The sequence below is a fragment of the Camarhynchus parvulus genome, chromosome 2, assembly GCF_901933205.1.
Source record: "Camarhynchus parvulus chromosome 2, STF_HiC, whole genome shotgun sequence".
Classification (NCBI taxonomy): Eukaryota; Metazoa; Chordata; class Aves; order Passeriformes; family Thraupidae; genus Camarhynchus; species Camarhynchus parvulus.
Window position 1 is genome coordinate 98601331 of NC_044572.1, and position 16448 is coordinate 98617778.

The window sequence follows — 16448 nt, forward strand, 5'->3', positions numbered from 1 at the left end:
GTGCCTCCTCTCTGTAGGTGGTCAATTTTGCAGCATGAAGAAGCTTCAGGAGTTTCTGGGACAACCACTTCCTCCACCCAGCATGTCAATTGACAAAGCACAGAGTTACATGGATCCATTTATAAAAAGTGAGAGGGAAAATCTTCAAGACTTTGGAAGTCTGACCTGGAGAGCTTCTGTGACAATTTGTACCAGTGACCTTGTCTCAAATTGGCCTTATATGGAACCTCTGCCTTGTTCATGCAGGGAGCACCTGGGGAGTTTCCTGGGCCGCCCAGGGAATGAATGTAAGGCCACTTGGTGCCCAGCAGGTACCCAGCTATGCTGCAGTTTTAACTAGGCTAAAGTTGGCTTGCATCCTGTATCTCACTTATAAATTATCTTGCCATGATACTGAGGTGCAGTTCTTGTTAGTGACAGTCAGCCTTAGCATGAGTCTGCATGGCTGGCAGCCAGAGGCCACCACCCTTTGAAGAGGCACTGTGCCTGCACTCTGCTGGCAGGCTGGGGCAAGAAAGGGGCACCTGGGGACAGCGTCTTCTTCTGGTACCCAGGCCAGCACAGTTGGCACACTCGTGTGGCAGCAGTGTCCCTTAAGGTGGAACAGCATCAGTGAGTGCCTTCAGCAGCAAAGAAGGACAGGGGAGCAGGTGCCATGGCCTGGGAAAGCAGTTTGGCCACAGCACCAAGAGGCCCTGAGGCAGCCCACAAGTGACCCAAGCAAGGGAGTGCCCAGTGCGCGTCAGGAGTCCTTGGTGAGGTGAAAAGCCCAGAGAGAAGCCCAGCAGCACCTTCTATTGCCCGTAGGACCATTCAGTCAGTGCTACCAGGGCTTGCCTTTTTACCTCTCAGCATCCTCCTGGGAAAGGGCTGTCCCTTCAGGCTCTAGAGTGTGGGTGGAGGTGTGGGTCCCTCCACCTCTGCAAAACTTCAGAAATGTGGTGAGACCAGGACTGAGACATCCATCACTACATGTACAGCAGGGAAATGGCTGCTTTGGCAACCTCTCCCACTGCTGTCTGCTCCCTGCCTCACATGTAACACTGCTGCACAGCATCACCAAGTCACAACCTGCAACTGGGCTGGACCTGAAACTGTGACAGTGCTCACCTGTAAGCCTGAGCAGGCTGGGCCTGCAGTTGGGCATCCCAAGTCCAGAGTACATGCTGTGATCAAAGCAGGGAATCTATGTCAAAATTGGGGCCCCAAGATGGAACTGGAGTAGATGTTAAGGTCCAAGCAGGGGGCAGATCTGAAATCACAATCCAAGATGTGACTGGACCTGAAGCTGCAAACCAGTGCAGAGCCAGAGCCAAAATCAAAACCCAAGCACTGTCCAGAGCCAAAATTGCAGCTAAAGGTGGGTCCAGAGTCAAAATAACATCCCTGCTGGGACTGGAACAAAAATCATGGCCCAGTAGCAGGAGAGAACAGCAATCGCCACTTGAGGTAGTGCCAGAGCCAAAAAGTTCATAACCCAAGATGGGCTGGAACCAAAGCCATGGCCAGAGGTAGGGCCAGAGCCTACACTGCTGCCCAGACTGCTGTGGCACTCACTGTCTGAGCATGGACCACAGCCAAATTTGAGTTGGAGGCAAGTAGTGGTCCAAGACAGGGCAGGAACTGAAGATGATGAAGTTTTAGGTCTCATATTTTTCAGATTCTGTACTGCATTAGTATATATCTCTGAACTTCATATAAAGTGTTAGCAAGTTCTCTTCACAGCTGAAACAAAACAATCCTTTTCCAGCCTGTGAACCAAGGTCACCAGGCTCTTGTACTGCCCAAGGTGTAACCTCTGAAGGCCTTTTAAATAAATACCTATTTTATTTCTCTTACTCTGTCTAGCTTCTGTTCTAGGTAACCTCTCCAGGCACCCAAGTCACAGCCAAATATTGAGCCAGAGCTGAAATCGTGCCCTGAAATGCCACTGAGATGAAGCCACAGACCAACATGGGGCTACAGCCACAGCCACAACCTGCTATCCAGCCCTAGCCACAGTCACAGACCAAACAGGTACCGAAGCTGAAGTAGCAACCTGGTATTAGGCCAGACTTGTCTCAGAGGTCCAAGATGTGTCTGGAACTGAAATCATGGCCTGAAATTGCAATGGAGCTAAAGTCACATCTAGAGATGGGGCTAGAACTGAAGCCATGGCCCAAGATTTCCCCTAGAAACAAAGTAACAGCCCAAGATATGACAAGGAACAAATTAGCAACCCAAATAGGGGCCAGAGCCACAGGTGTGGTCTGAGATTGAGCAAGAGCCAAAGATACAGCAAAAATGGCACCACCACTGATGTTACCTCTCAGGATGGGGTTGGAGCTAAAATCACAGTCTGATATAGGGCTGGAGCCAAACTTATGCCTTGAAATGAGGCCAAAGCCAAAGTCACAGCTCAATATGGGACTGGAGCAGAAGCCATGATCCTCACCGGGGCTGGAGCAGGGACCAGAGCTGAAGCCCTGATCCAAAAACTGAGCCAAACTCATGGCTTCACAGTGGATATGGCTTGAAAGTAGCCACCAGTCATTGAACAGGGAACAGGGCTGAAATCACTGCCCAAGAAGCAAAAGTTGCAGCCTGAAATGGGCTAAAGCGGAAGTCATGAACCAAGCAGGGACCAAAGGCGAAGTTGCAACTGAGTATCAAAGCAGAGACAAATATGTGGATGGTCATGTGGCCAGAGTCTAGGTCACAGCTTGACACAGGACTGAAGCTGAAGTAGCAGCCCAAATAAGAGCTGTAATAGCCTCCCAATCGTGGCCAGAGCCAAAGCTGTCATGTACCATCAAGCTGTTGGCAGAGCATCTGGCCAATAGCAGGCCAGAGGTTAATTCACAGCTCAATACCAATCCAGAACCACAACTGCAATCAAAGCTAAAGCAGGAGCCCAAGATGGAAATTAAGCCAAGTTTGTGGCCTGAGCTGTAACTTAAGCCAAAGTTGCAGATGAAGATGTGGCTGGAGACAAAGTCACAAGCCAAGATAGGGCCAGAGCCAAAGCCATGGCCCAAACAGTGGCCAAGTCACAGCAACCTCCTGAGGCGGAGTCAGACCCAAAGCAGCCACCTGAACAATGGCCAGAGCCAAAGTTATGGCCAAAGATGGGGCTGGCGCAAAAATCTCAACCCAGTGTTGAGCCAGAGCTGCAGTAGCAGCCTGAGGTGAGCCAGAGCTCAAACTGCTGCCATAGATGGGAGCAGTCTCACTCCAGTATCTCTACAAAGCTGAGGTTAACAGCTCCATTTGCACCAGTCACAGCCCAAGCAGGGACCAGAGCCAAAGCTGCTGCCCCATGTCAGGCTGGACCCAAAGTCATAAACTGAGAAAGGCAGAGCAGAGTCAAAGACCAGGCAGGGGCAGAGCAGACACAGGAGCCAGAGCTGCAGCTGGAGTCAGAGCCCTATTATCAGGCTGGGGACAAGCTTGTGAGCCAAGATGGGACCAGAATCAAAGTTGTGGCTCAGGATGGGTCCTGGAGCTGTGACCATTGCCAAAGACAGGGCTGGAGACACGATAGAGGCCCAAGGTGGCTCCTGATCTCTACTCACAGCCTGAACAGAGGTCAGACCTGCAGCCACAGCCTGATGGGACCAGAGCCAAAATCACAGCTGAGCCAGGGGCCAGAGCTGAATCCTGATACCAAGTTGAAGATGAAGATACAGGGCCAAGGAGCAGGGCCAAGGAGCAGGGGCTGGAGCCCAGCTCAAAGAGTGATACACAGCCAGAGCCAAACCTATGACCAATGCTGGGCTGGCACTCAAGTACTGGCCTGAAACAGGCAGGAGAAAAAGTTGCAGACCAGGATGGAGCTGAGTGGAAATGGCAGCTCAATATAGGGCCAAAGCTGAATTCACATCCTAAGCAGGACCCAGAGTCAAAATCATGGCCCAAGTTGGGCCCAGAATGAAAGTCAGAGCCTGACAGGGGAACAGCTGAAGTCTGAGCCCAAGAGGAGCTGAAATCTTGGCCTAATCAGTGGCTGAAGCTGAAGCAATAGTGAAAATGGGGCCAGTCAAAATAATGGCCTGAACAAAGACCAGAGCCAGTCACAGCTGAAATTAGTGCCCAGGTTGAAGGTGCAGCTGAACCTTTTGAGCAGGGTTGGAGCCAAAGCTGTGACCTGGTAACAGGCCAGAGCAAAAATAGTGACTCAAGATGCTGCTGGAGCCAAAGTTGAAAAAAATTCCTCTGATTGTGTCCCCTTCAGGGTGTCAGCTTAGGGCATTGCATCACATTCATCCTTGTTCATCACTTACCATCAGCAACAATAATAATTAGAGAACTGTAATTATCCCCTGGCAATTAGCTGCCTATTTTTATGATCTTCTTAAGTAGAAAGAATACATCTTGATTTCAAAAGCCCGCAGGGTAATATGCAGTGTTAAGTTTGGGCTTGAGTTTGATTAATTGATTGGACAATCAGAGAGGAGGGAACACAGAGGAGGATATTCAGGCTTGTTTAGGAATAATGCCCAAACATGCTACAGTTCTTGAGTCAACTCCATTGCCAGTCAAGTACTAAATAGTCTATGTCCTCCTCTCAAACTCAGGCTGAATCAAAAATCTTATGTACTCTTACAATCAGACTAAAATCATAAAACTGATGTAATTTCCACCTGAAATGCTATGCTGAATCCATCAGAAATGCAGTTGGGATCCTACATTTAATATGAATCAGAACTGTACTGCTGGGAGGCTGATAGTGGAACAGATCCAGCACTGGTAATTTCAATGGGCTGCCTTGGTGACCTAAAGCAGGCATGGAGAGACAGCACAGGCTCCTTGTGAACACTGCCTTTACCTGGCCCTTGTGCTTGCTGATGACCTCCCATCCAGGATCACAAAGCAGGTGGAGACAAAATCCAGCTCCACCATGAGGTTCTAAATACACAAACTGCAAGTTTACCTCACATCCTTTTTTTGTTATCATTTCACATGGATTTGTTCATAGGCACAAAAAGAGTTGCCAGACCTTGTAAGGATGTGGATGTGAGAGAGCATGAGAGAGCACAGAGATGAGCAGTGATGTCCTTGCCTTTCAGCTGAACAGACTCTGCAGTAAGTGGTGCTGATCCCCTCAGCTGGCACTGTCAAGCACTTCCACCAGCACATTTACACCAGCTCTTTATCCAGCCACTGCCTCAGAGCCACCTTGGAGCACCTTTCCCCCAAAAACAGGTGCCTGCACACAGCTGTGGCCTCCAGCTACCTCCCAGATGTGGCAGCTGTGTTTCAATGCAGAAGGAGACCTTTGGATGAATTGTAGTAGAGAAAGGGAAATGTGTCAGCCTTAGCTAACTGATGACTAATGATATGGCTAGCTAAATACCTGAACAAAGCTTTTATCCTGGATTAGATTAGAAAAGCCATGAAAATAAAGAGAACACAGTGTCATTTTATAGAAGTGAACTCAAAGTTCTGCCTAATGTCCTAACAGTGTACTTTCTATTGCTGGATTGCTGAGCACTAGCCCTCACACCTCTGCACAGCATGTACCCACATACAGACAATCTTCTTCAAAAAAAAAGACGTGCCAGTGCACAAGCAGCACTCAAGCTACAGCTGCACAGTTTACTCTCAAGCACCGTTTTACTGCAGACAGGCACTTCTGTGCCCTGACAGGTGGGGATTTTAGTGCATTTCCCTGATGCCATTTCCCTGACAGAGCACAATTTTACAGTACAGTGCCTGATTGCCCTCGCATATGGCTGGAGATAGCATGCATATTATCTATAGGTATAAGATACAGCATGACTGTAGAAGGTGAGAGGGCCTGCACGCTGAGTACTTAATGCAGTTATCACTCAGCCACAGGGCTTTTCATGTTTGCCAATGCACCTCTCGCTGAAAAGCTGTGACACCCAGTACTGCACCTGTAACTTCCCAAAACAAACACAGTCAGTCACTATCAGCACCTTTGATCTGCAGAAGGAGGGGGGGTCAAAGAAAGCAGACTGACTCTGCAGTCCCTCAGTCAAGCCTTACCTGTTAGGCTTTTCCTGACAGTACATTAGTTGAAGTTACCAGCTCATCAACTTTTCCCCCAAGAGATATAAAGTTTGCAGCATAAGCAAATTTTATAGCACTTACAATCCTAACCTCATTGTCAGGAAAGAACTAGTTCCTATCCTTTTTGCTGTTGCCATAAACCCTACTGAGCTGTTATGCAAGCACACTTGTGCTTTTATATTTGACTTACACATCTTCTTCACCAAGTAAAGCCAACCGGGGCAAACTTGGCTCAGGTCATTAAATATTCACAGCACTGTAACACAATTACACGTGTATGCATATACACAGGGACATGTAATAAGTGGGAATGTTCTCACTGCTTTGAGATGAAAACCACTTTTTTTCTTTTCTCCTAAGAATTTCTTGCTGCCCAGGGTTAAATGTAGGTCAAGCTGTCTGAGCCCATGTCTGTGGCACACAGAGCAGGATTAAACTGGAATTTTCCACTCAACTCAACTGTCAATCACTATAATGTCTGCAAATGTTAAATTAAGCTGGAATGATCTGGTGTTGGCACTGACGGGGGCTCAAGGGTGGCATTTTGGCCTCTGTGAAAAAGACGCCCTCTTTCTCTGAACAAGGGGTGGCTATGTCCTGGCTGCTTGCTCAAAGCCCTGCCAAACAGAAAATAGCTCTGTACAAGACAGTGGGATGTGTTGGAAGTGGGCAGAGAGAGGGACTGGGAATGGTGGCAAGGAAAGGTTATTCCCAGTATTGCCACAGGCTGTGCTGAGACCTGGCATGTACTTCTTCATATGTGTTTCCTCATCTTTAAAATACTTTTGGCACCTCTCTGCTGCTGTTCTGCAACACACTTCAGAGTGGAAACCATTAAAGGATACAAAATAATTTGTCTGATTTACAGATTAGCCCCTTTATTAAGGAGAGCCAGCCTTCAAATGTCCCCCTCTGGCAATAGCAGAGCATCCACAGGCTTAGCATGTGGCAGGTATCCCTGGGATGGATCATGCAGTCCTGCCAAAATAAATAATGTATTTAAGGCAACTTGGAACACCTAAGGCAAGCAGAAATTTGCAGTTAAATAGTAAAAGCTGCAGCATACAGCTTCCCCCTTATGTTTTGGAACATTCTGGGAACAAGTAGGGTTACTGACTATACAGGACACTGAGAAACTCAGTTCATCAATTTCACCACATGTAAAGAATTTGGTGTTTCAGCTCTAATCCCCATTCTCAGGCTCTCAGGAGGAATCATTTGGCAGCCAGTCTGGAAAAAAAAGTAGAAAACAAGCAAAAAAAAAATCATGCAAGTTTTTAGTTTTCTTAATCAATGCTAGAGTTCTGCAAAAGCAGCACAATGCAAACTGCACAAAAAGCAGGGCATCGCCACAGTAGAAGCAAGTTATTAGAAGAGGATTCAGCAGTAAGGGTTTTAAAATGTGCATTTTAATTAGAACTCACTTAAAGCACAACCGATCAAAACAGTGATAATGAGAGAAGCCTAATTAATTTTTGTCTAAGTAACGAAGCCTCATTACAGAGGGGTCTTTGGAAGAAAAGGGTTTGGGATGTTAAAACCAGGGTGTTTGTAATGAGACACAATACTGCTGGGAGCCTGGAAGCCAGACCTAGAGGTTTCACAGGACTGCAGCAGCCACTATATTAATCTTTCAGCAGAAAAAAAGTAACCCTACTGAGATGAGACATCCCATTTACAGCTGAGTTGCAACCATTGGCAGTGATATTAAAACACAATCAAACAGAATGGCATATTATAAACTAAATATAAATACAATTAAAACCAGATTAAGTAAAAGATCAAAGCAGGCTCAAAAAATGCAGTTTCCAGGGAGTTCAGGGTTCAGACAGCAGAGGAGGAGCAGACGCTTGGAGATTTAGAATACTTCTAAGGACTAAGGAACTAGCACTTTTCTAAATACTAAAGAAGAATTAAAATGCTGTAGATGGAGGAGAGCAAACTCAGAGCGGTTATAGGAAAAAAATATTATTACTTTTGACCCAAAAATAAGTACTGTAACATTTAAAGAACTAAGACATTTGAAAAGAACAGCAGCAAGGGGAACCCCCTGGTTCCTCTCTGAGTGGAATGTAAAGGCAGCTCCACAGCAGGCTGTCTGAAGTGGGATGGACCATGGCTCCCACAGCAGACCTCTTCCTGGAAAAGACCTGCAAGAAAGCCCCAGGTTGGAAGTATCAGACTCAGCAACACATCATAGCAATACAGACACCTGGCAAGCACAGGTATAAAATATAAACCAAGAAAACGATGTTATTAATAATCATGCTAAATAAAGCATCACTTTATACACAGAATGAACAGAAATTACCTGCTCTTTCCCAGTTTTGTTAAGCTTTAGTATGGCAAAGTGGCAGGTGCCAGGCAGGGATAATTTGATCTCCCTTGCAAAGATCTGTATGGCCAAAGACAAATCTTTGCATGTTTCACAGGACCCTTTCATCTGGTTTCTTACTGAGAGCATCATCCCTCTCTTCACCCCATTACTTGACCACAACTGCTCTTTTTTTAAGCACTGGCCAAAGCATGTCCCAGCTTTCTTAAACCAGGTTGTGAATCTCCCTCCCACAAGCCATATTTTGCACCTTCATTTTTTAAAGAATTTTTGCAACTCAATGCTTTGGGGGCATTGCTTATCCCTCCCTCCCCGCTGGTCAGTCGGCACTGCTGTGCCAGAGGCTGGCACCACCAGCAGGGCTTTGAATTGAGATTGAGGTGGGGTTGCTGTCTTAAAGGAATTGAAATCACAAACTGGCTTAGATTAAGTGCCTAGACTGAACTCCTGTTCAGTGACAGGAGTGTGTGACAGGCTGTCTCCTGCTCCAGCCCGTCCTATGGCAGAGGCAGGGCAGGAATTGTCCCAGCATTAATCACCAGAGTGTGAGGGTCAGAAGGCTGATCTTAAACCCTCATCAGACACAGCATGGGAAAGAGACAAGTACTTATTTTTACCAAAGCCACTCTAGTGTTCCATGCTTTTTTGGTTTTTTTCACTTCAAAGGGAAAATAAATCCAACAGGAGACAAATGCATTTAATAATTTTTAATAATTTTGTGCCATGGTTTAACCACAGCATATTACGAACAAGCATAAAATCTGTATTTAAAACTAACAACAGCACTTAGAGCAACATCTTCCTTTAAAAGTATTGCAATAAACAGACCTTAGGTCTAAAAACTAGGACATCACCATTTGCTCAATTAAAAGAGTCAGATACACAACAGTTGAAATCTTTTTCTGTATATAACTGGGAGTTACGGTGGAAAATAAGCAACAAATTAATTGTGTTAAACACAAAATAAAATTTAAAAAAATAAAAAGTAAAGCAAGCCAGGTTTGTCATAGCATCACATGAACAGCTATTGAGAAATTCCAATACAGTTGTAAAAAGACTTACTGTTCTTAATAGCTTTGTCTTACAACAATAAATTTTAAAAGAAAGAATAAATATTGTTGATAGTGCTGTACATATTTCAGAATAGCTTGAAAGAAAATGGACAAAAATAACAGATGTGTTGAAAATGTGATCTTGAAAGCCACAATGTTGGAAATACAAAAAAAATTAAAATCCATACAGCAATAAAGCATTTTACACTGTAAATTAACTAGCAAGAAACAACAAAGGAAGGGTAACACTCTAAAAACAGGCATTTGATGGTTAATTTTGAGTGTAACAGCCTGACTGATGTACATACCATCATGAAATGCTCTGAGCACAGCAGCATTGGGCAGTTGAGAGTTATACAAAGATAAAACCCCTATCAACGCTTGTGAAATCTTTATATTATGAGTAGAAAAGCTTTGTTAAAGAGTACTAAAGTGATTTTTTAAAAATTATTATTAATATTTTTGCTGTCCAGGTCTATGATGCCTGAGGCTCTCGTAACTTCTGCTCATAGTCCTTTTGAAATCTTGGCTGCCTGCTGTGCTTTGTGGTAAATGGAAAAGCGTGAACACAGCTGTGAATACACTTAATAGATAGATAGTCTGCTCTTTCCACTGCAGCTTCAAAGCAAATTAGTGCCTCTAAAAGAAGACATGCTCGTGTTTGGTCCACTCAATACGCATGTTTTGTTATGATAAATCCTACTCTAGATTCCTTCAGCAGGAGGTTTACTCTGTACGGTCTTCCTAGTGAAGGCCCGGGGTTTTTTGTTTGCTTCTCTTCCTTCATGCACAGAAGTGGTTCTGCAGTGCAAACAGAAACGTGAGGATGGCCAGGCAAGGCACACTTCCAAAACAATTACTCCACGCCCTGACAAACAATAAATGAATTAACAAGTGACAATCAAGAAATATGTGCATTTACGTAAGGTACATGCTTACTGACAGAACAGCTCAACAAAGAGAAGGATGTGATGATACAAGCTACCTATGAGGGCATGATGATGCAGAACTGGCCACAGGAAACTTAACACACTTCTTTAAAACAAAAAAAAAAAAGCCAAAGCAACCATGGTCAACATTCAGATACAGGACTCCTGTGAGGGCTTTTAAAAAGATATTTACAGACAAAGGTGTAGATGCTTCAGGTTGACAGAGAAGCAGTGAAGGAGTGTGCCCCAAGGCACCATCCTCCAGCGTGACGGACGGGTCGAAAGCCCACTCAAACCAGAGGAAGCCCCACCACTGACTTCACTGGCCCTGGGTAAGGCCCCCTGAGTTTCAGCACAGCACTTTGCTAATCGTCTGAAAAACTGAACCAAAAGGCCATCACAAACATCACCCAACACCTTGCTACCTTACATCTGTGGTTAAAGCCTGGCAAGTATAAAAAAGCTACATACAGACAGGAGTGTCTATGAAAGAGTAGTTGGCATCCATCTGTGAGAGGACGAGTCTGTCTCGGACCGATAAACTTTTATATCACCTACTGTCCTGGGATAGTTAGACCTAACTGTTTAGAAAAATAAGTACAGCATCTGCAAGTCCCTACACTAGAACTTCATGGTGAGTTTTCCTGAGGTATTTGCTTTACCGAAGAGTGTGCGGGGCACGGGAATGGAGCGCCAAACATGGGGAGACGCCAGGGGAGAACCAAACTGCCAAGGGAGCCTGGCAGGAAGCTGAAATGTAACATTACTTCCCACACCACTTCCCCCATTGGGTTTGAACAGGTCTAAGCATTTCTCTGTAACCTTAAATATGAACCTGGGTAAGCCATTGCTGTCAGAAGCCAACACAGCAGCAGAGCTGCCAAGTCAAAGCTCCCACTCAAACCCTGCATTCACTATCAGCTGGGGCCACTCTTGTCCACCCTGCAAGAGCACAGGTCACCAGGGAGTCCATCCACACCCCAAGCCCAGGGACAGTCTGTAGTGGCGGCATGGTGCACCAGCAGTGGGCACAGAGAGTTGGCTGCTGTCACAGAACTCTTATTGGCCTGGTTTTGATTTTGCAGGGATGGTTTGGGTCAGTTCCCACTTGTCTGAGCTTCATTTCAAACCTAGGATGTGATTAAAAAGGTTTGAAAAGTTTTAGCCCATTTCTAAGTTAAAAAAAAAAGGTAATCAAGGATTGTAATAATGTATCTGCTGGAGAAGTAGTAACTAATACTGGTCCAACTCAGCAACAGCAAGGCAACAACCAATACAAGAAGCATTTAGTTGCAAGGTTAAAGCTGTGGAGGTTTTGTTTGTTTTGTGGTTTTTTCCTTTTTTTTAAAGTGACACATTAAAAAAAAAAAAAAGAAGAAATCTTCACAGCAAAGATGCATCAAATGACTAATTGCTATACACAGGCTTGTCAAAAAGGATTTGTTTAACCTTTTTCCCTTATGATATTATATCGATATTTAATAGGAAAATAAAATACATAGACTTTTTGTCATTTGTATGCATTTGTTTGCAAACTTTCTTACAAAAAAAGGACCAAGGACAGATTGGCATTCACAAAGTCTATGCCATTTTTTGTGTTAAAATTGGTATAATCTGTACACTATCTTACAGTATTAACAACATCTATGTTTTCGTATGTTCGCTTGTTCTACCCATTGGGTAGGATATGTGCATAATATATTCAAGTTATACACAGCACCATACAAAGAAAAAAAAAAACCAAACCAGAAAAAAAGACAGACAACTGAAAAAGCACCATTTTAAGTGAGGCACAACAAAGGTGGGAGTGTAAGGCCAGATCCAAAGCCCGCTGAAGCTGGCAAGAGTCTTCCTACCAACTTCAGCAGGTTTTGGATCAGGCCCTGTTGAGTGCAAGGGGATTCCTATCTGCTCAGACCTGAACATGAGGCACCTTAGTTGCTTACAAACTACTGACATGCAAACCTCCTCAAAATTATACCTAATAAGGATGTATTTAATTGATTAGTAAACCTACCACAGCAGACAGACAAGCACAAACCAAGGAGAGAAAGGAAGAACAAAAGAGACAGCTTTGTCACCCACGAGATCCTACACACACCGTGTTGTTTCAGGAAGCTCACACACCAAACCACTTAGAACAGCAGCAGCAATATAGCAAAGAAAAAGCATCATCTCTGGCAGTAAATCACACTTCTGTCAGAGGGAAGGGGAAGTATATCTACCTTACAGTTTTGTTTTTCTATCATTAATCAACATAAAAAGGTAAGCTCTTTTATAGCAAGAAAGCAACACTAGCAATACCCAGGTTGCTTGTGTTCAGTCTAAAAACACAAGAGACACCAGCAAGGCAGAAATAAGAGCCAGGAGAGTTTGTGACAAAAAATGGTCCTTGATCTTCCCTTTCAAAAGCAGAATTGTACTGGGTGGTTACCAAAACAGCATTAGCATCCCTGAAATACATTTAATGCCAATGACAATTTCAAGAAAACAACAGTAGGCCCCTCCACTGCACATGTGTGGACTAAATAGTGCAGCAAAGCACTTCATCCAAACACCTACACTTCAGTTTGCTGGGAAGAGGCAATGCAGGTCTCTGGTTGGTTTTGGACGATGAACTTAGTGGTCCAGCTTCTGTTTATTCCCCAGAGCTGTACCAAGAAAACTACTCTTTTTTTTTTTTTGCTGGTGCACGTGTGCCCAAGAAGGCTTTTGCCAGCCCAAAAATGTAATCAGAGGTGGCTCAAAAGGTAATTTACATCCCTGATTAGTGAGGATAGGCTGGCAAACTATGTATTAACTACAAAAAAAAAAATCCTGCCAACATTTTCAGTCAGCATACCCTCAAAACCTTAAACTTGAATTTCCTAATGAAACATACAGACCAGTTTTTGGATGGGAAACCTCTCTAAGTTCAACACATCCCCACAAGGGACTGTTCCATGTTCCAAAAAGCCTCAGACAACTCAGTAAAACTGCCTCTTTCCAGGGACTGAAATGATTGACACATTTGGGGCTAAAGTAGGAGAAAAGTTGTAATTGTACTGGTTGGCAAGCAGGCAACACAGTGCAGAGAAAGACCAGATATGTGTAATTAAATTATGTGCAACAGCCTTTATCTAAAAAGCAAGGATGCAATCAAAAGCCAGACTTCATCTGAACCCACTCCACAGAAGGATCACTTGGTTCTCACCATCAGCTAGGTCTGAAAAACATGCTTACAAGATTTAGGGTACACTAAGTGTTACTTTCTTCCTGTACATCAATACATGAGGTCTGCTTTGGAGTTATCCCAAAGCACAAAGATTTTTCAAACCTCACCCAAAAGGAGAGAGAGCTGTTGGATGGAAGATGCACGAGCACACCAGATCACAGGCAAGAACTGGTGCAGCAAGAAAGCCCCCTACTGATAAAAACATAGGTCATGACATTTACAGGACTGAAAAGCAAATACTCCTCAGGCTTCCTGCTGTTGGACAAATGACCTGCCATTGTCACTGAGAGCACAACACAAAGCCATTCAGCACTTCTGGAAGGTGATCATGGAACAGAAACTAGTAAAGACAGAATCAAGGGGACAAGTCTGCAAGCAGGTCTATATGTGCATGGACATGACTTAACTGTAATGACCAGAAAGAACCTGTGAATAACCCTAAATACTTTCCAATGCACCAGCAAGCCTATTGTTTATCCTTGGGGGAAGAGGCAAAGAAAAATATCGACGTCTATCTATTTTTTACCAACTTGCTATTTTGTTTTTCTTCGCCTACAAAATCAGGTTACCTTAGCTACCGTGAGCGCTCAGGGATAGAGTCAGAGAAAGGTCAGCAATCAATCTTCTCCAAAGCATTCAAACATTCCTTACAGATTAGAGTGTCGGTTCTAAGGCCCAATATCTCACTACCTGGCAGGGTTAGAAACGACCACCTCAGACAGCACTGCTCCAGACAGCCTCAGCACGGGGCTCTTCAGCAGGACAAGGATTTCTTCTCTATTGCAAAGAAGTGCATTCCTTAATAAACAATGCAATTCTGCTCCTTACCCTTCCCTGCACCTCATTCACAGAAAAAAACCAAGAACTCCCAATGATACTTTTTTAAAAAGTGTACCTGCTACAAGAACATTCTGGGATTTGGCATAACAGAAGCAGCTTCCAGCTGGGACAAACTGGTGGAAGAAGTGGACAAGCAGTAATAAAAGGCCAAATAAAGCACAGCTTCAGTCATGGCTCCTGCAGATTCCATGAGTGCAGGAATGCAATCATCTTCCTCACTGGCCGTCAGGAACTTGTACATGGGGCATATGCTTGAGTTTTCATACTCCCAAGGGAAATTCATGCTGTAGTTAAGTCCCCTCAGCCCGAGACTGGCCTACATGCAGAGTCCATCAGCGACAAGACCAGGAGTAGCACAATTATATCGTCCCTGATGAAAACATCCTATTATGCAAACTCCTGTGAATTCTGGATGTGCCACACATGCCAGGAAAGGGATCTGAATACTGCACTGTTGGCTGGGTACCCCTCTTCCTATCACTCACTCACATCTTTTAAGCACTGAGAGGAGCCCAACCACAATTGTTCTAAACATAGGTACAGAATTAGAGCTAAGTGCCAAGTGCTCCATTGGTAAACTGGTAGAGAAAAAGGCTTTTTCCTTTGCTAAACTCCCTGCCTTTTCTAGCCCTGAAAGATCATACAAAAACATCAAAGATGGGGCATATTCAGCATCAAGAAGAGAGCCATGCCAAGACATGTAAGGGAAAAATTAGTCTTTGCAGTAGGACAGAGATCACAAAACTTTATTTCATAAAGGTGCATTTAAAATAAAAAAAATCATCTTTTAAACTGAAAATTTCTAAAGTAGGGACACCACTACACTGAATTTTGGGAACACAAGTTACTGGACAAAGTCAGAAGATGCAACCAGAATTCAGGCAAATATGATCCATCACATAGAGAACACCACACACGTTATGTGGGTTTTGTGCATGAGACATATACATCAAAAGATCAGTATGGAGGCAAAATCTACACAATTAATGCTACAGTGTTTGGAGAACAGTTTCATTGAGTGGCTCTGGGATATAGTCTATCAGTTCTGGATATTTTCAAAGCTGGTCTTCCATAAATGCTTCATAGAATTACTTATCTTCAGAGCTCACCAATCTCTAAGCCTGTAAAGACGGATAGTGCTGTCTAATTCTGGTATTTCTTTTGCCATTCTGTTCTGTTATCAAGAGCATATTCTCCAGCAAGTCAATGGAAGAAAAAATAGAAAAACAGCATTTCAATGTTACACTGTTGACCGCCTTTCCATTGGAGAGCACTAATATCCATCAGAAAACAGCCTATTTACTGCTAAGAGAGGCCCCAAAACAGAAGATTACAAGCTCATCTATAGCAGGTGAACTAGTCACTACATTCCCAGGACATTACATGGGGGAAAGCAGAGCATGACATTAAGCCATTAGAGTGTCCAAAGGAGGGCCATGAGGATGATGAAGGGTGCCTCCCAAGGGGAAGCCATATGAGGAGTGGCTAAGGTTACTTTCTTTGTCCAGCCCAGAGGAGACTGAGGGGAGACCTCAGTGCAGTTAGAACTTCCTCATGGGGAAAAGAGGAGCAGGCACTGATCTCCTCACCCTGTTGTGTCTCCTCACTCCTTTCCTGTTCATCCAAGGAAATGGCTGGAAGCTGTGCCAGGGGCAGTTTAGGTTGGGTATCAGGGAAAGATTCTTCCCCCAGAGGGTGGCTGGGCACTGGAACAGGCTCCCCCACAGCACCAAGCCTGACAGAGTTCAAGAAGCATTTAGACAGTGCTCTCAGGCACATGGCGTGACTCCTGGGGATGGTTCTGTGCAGGGCCAGGAGCCAGGTTCAATGAGCCTGATGGGTCCCTTCCAACTGAGCTTGTTCTATGATTCTAGGATGATTCTAGGATTCTAGGATGAGAAGACAAAGATGCAAGAGGAGATGCAACTATTAGGTGAGCAAATACCAAGTTATTTTTAAACAAATATTTTCTAAAGAACTGGGAAAGGCTACATTTTCCAGGCAGAAAAATTTTCTCAGCCAAGAAAAATTAAGAGACAGCATACTGGACAATGTGGACAATG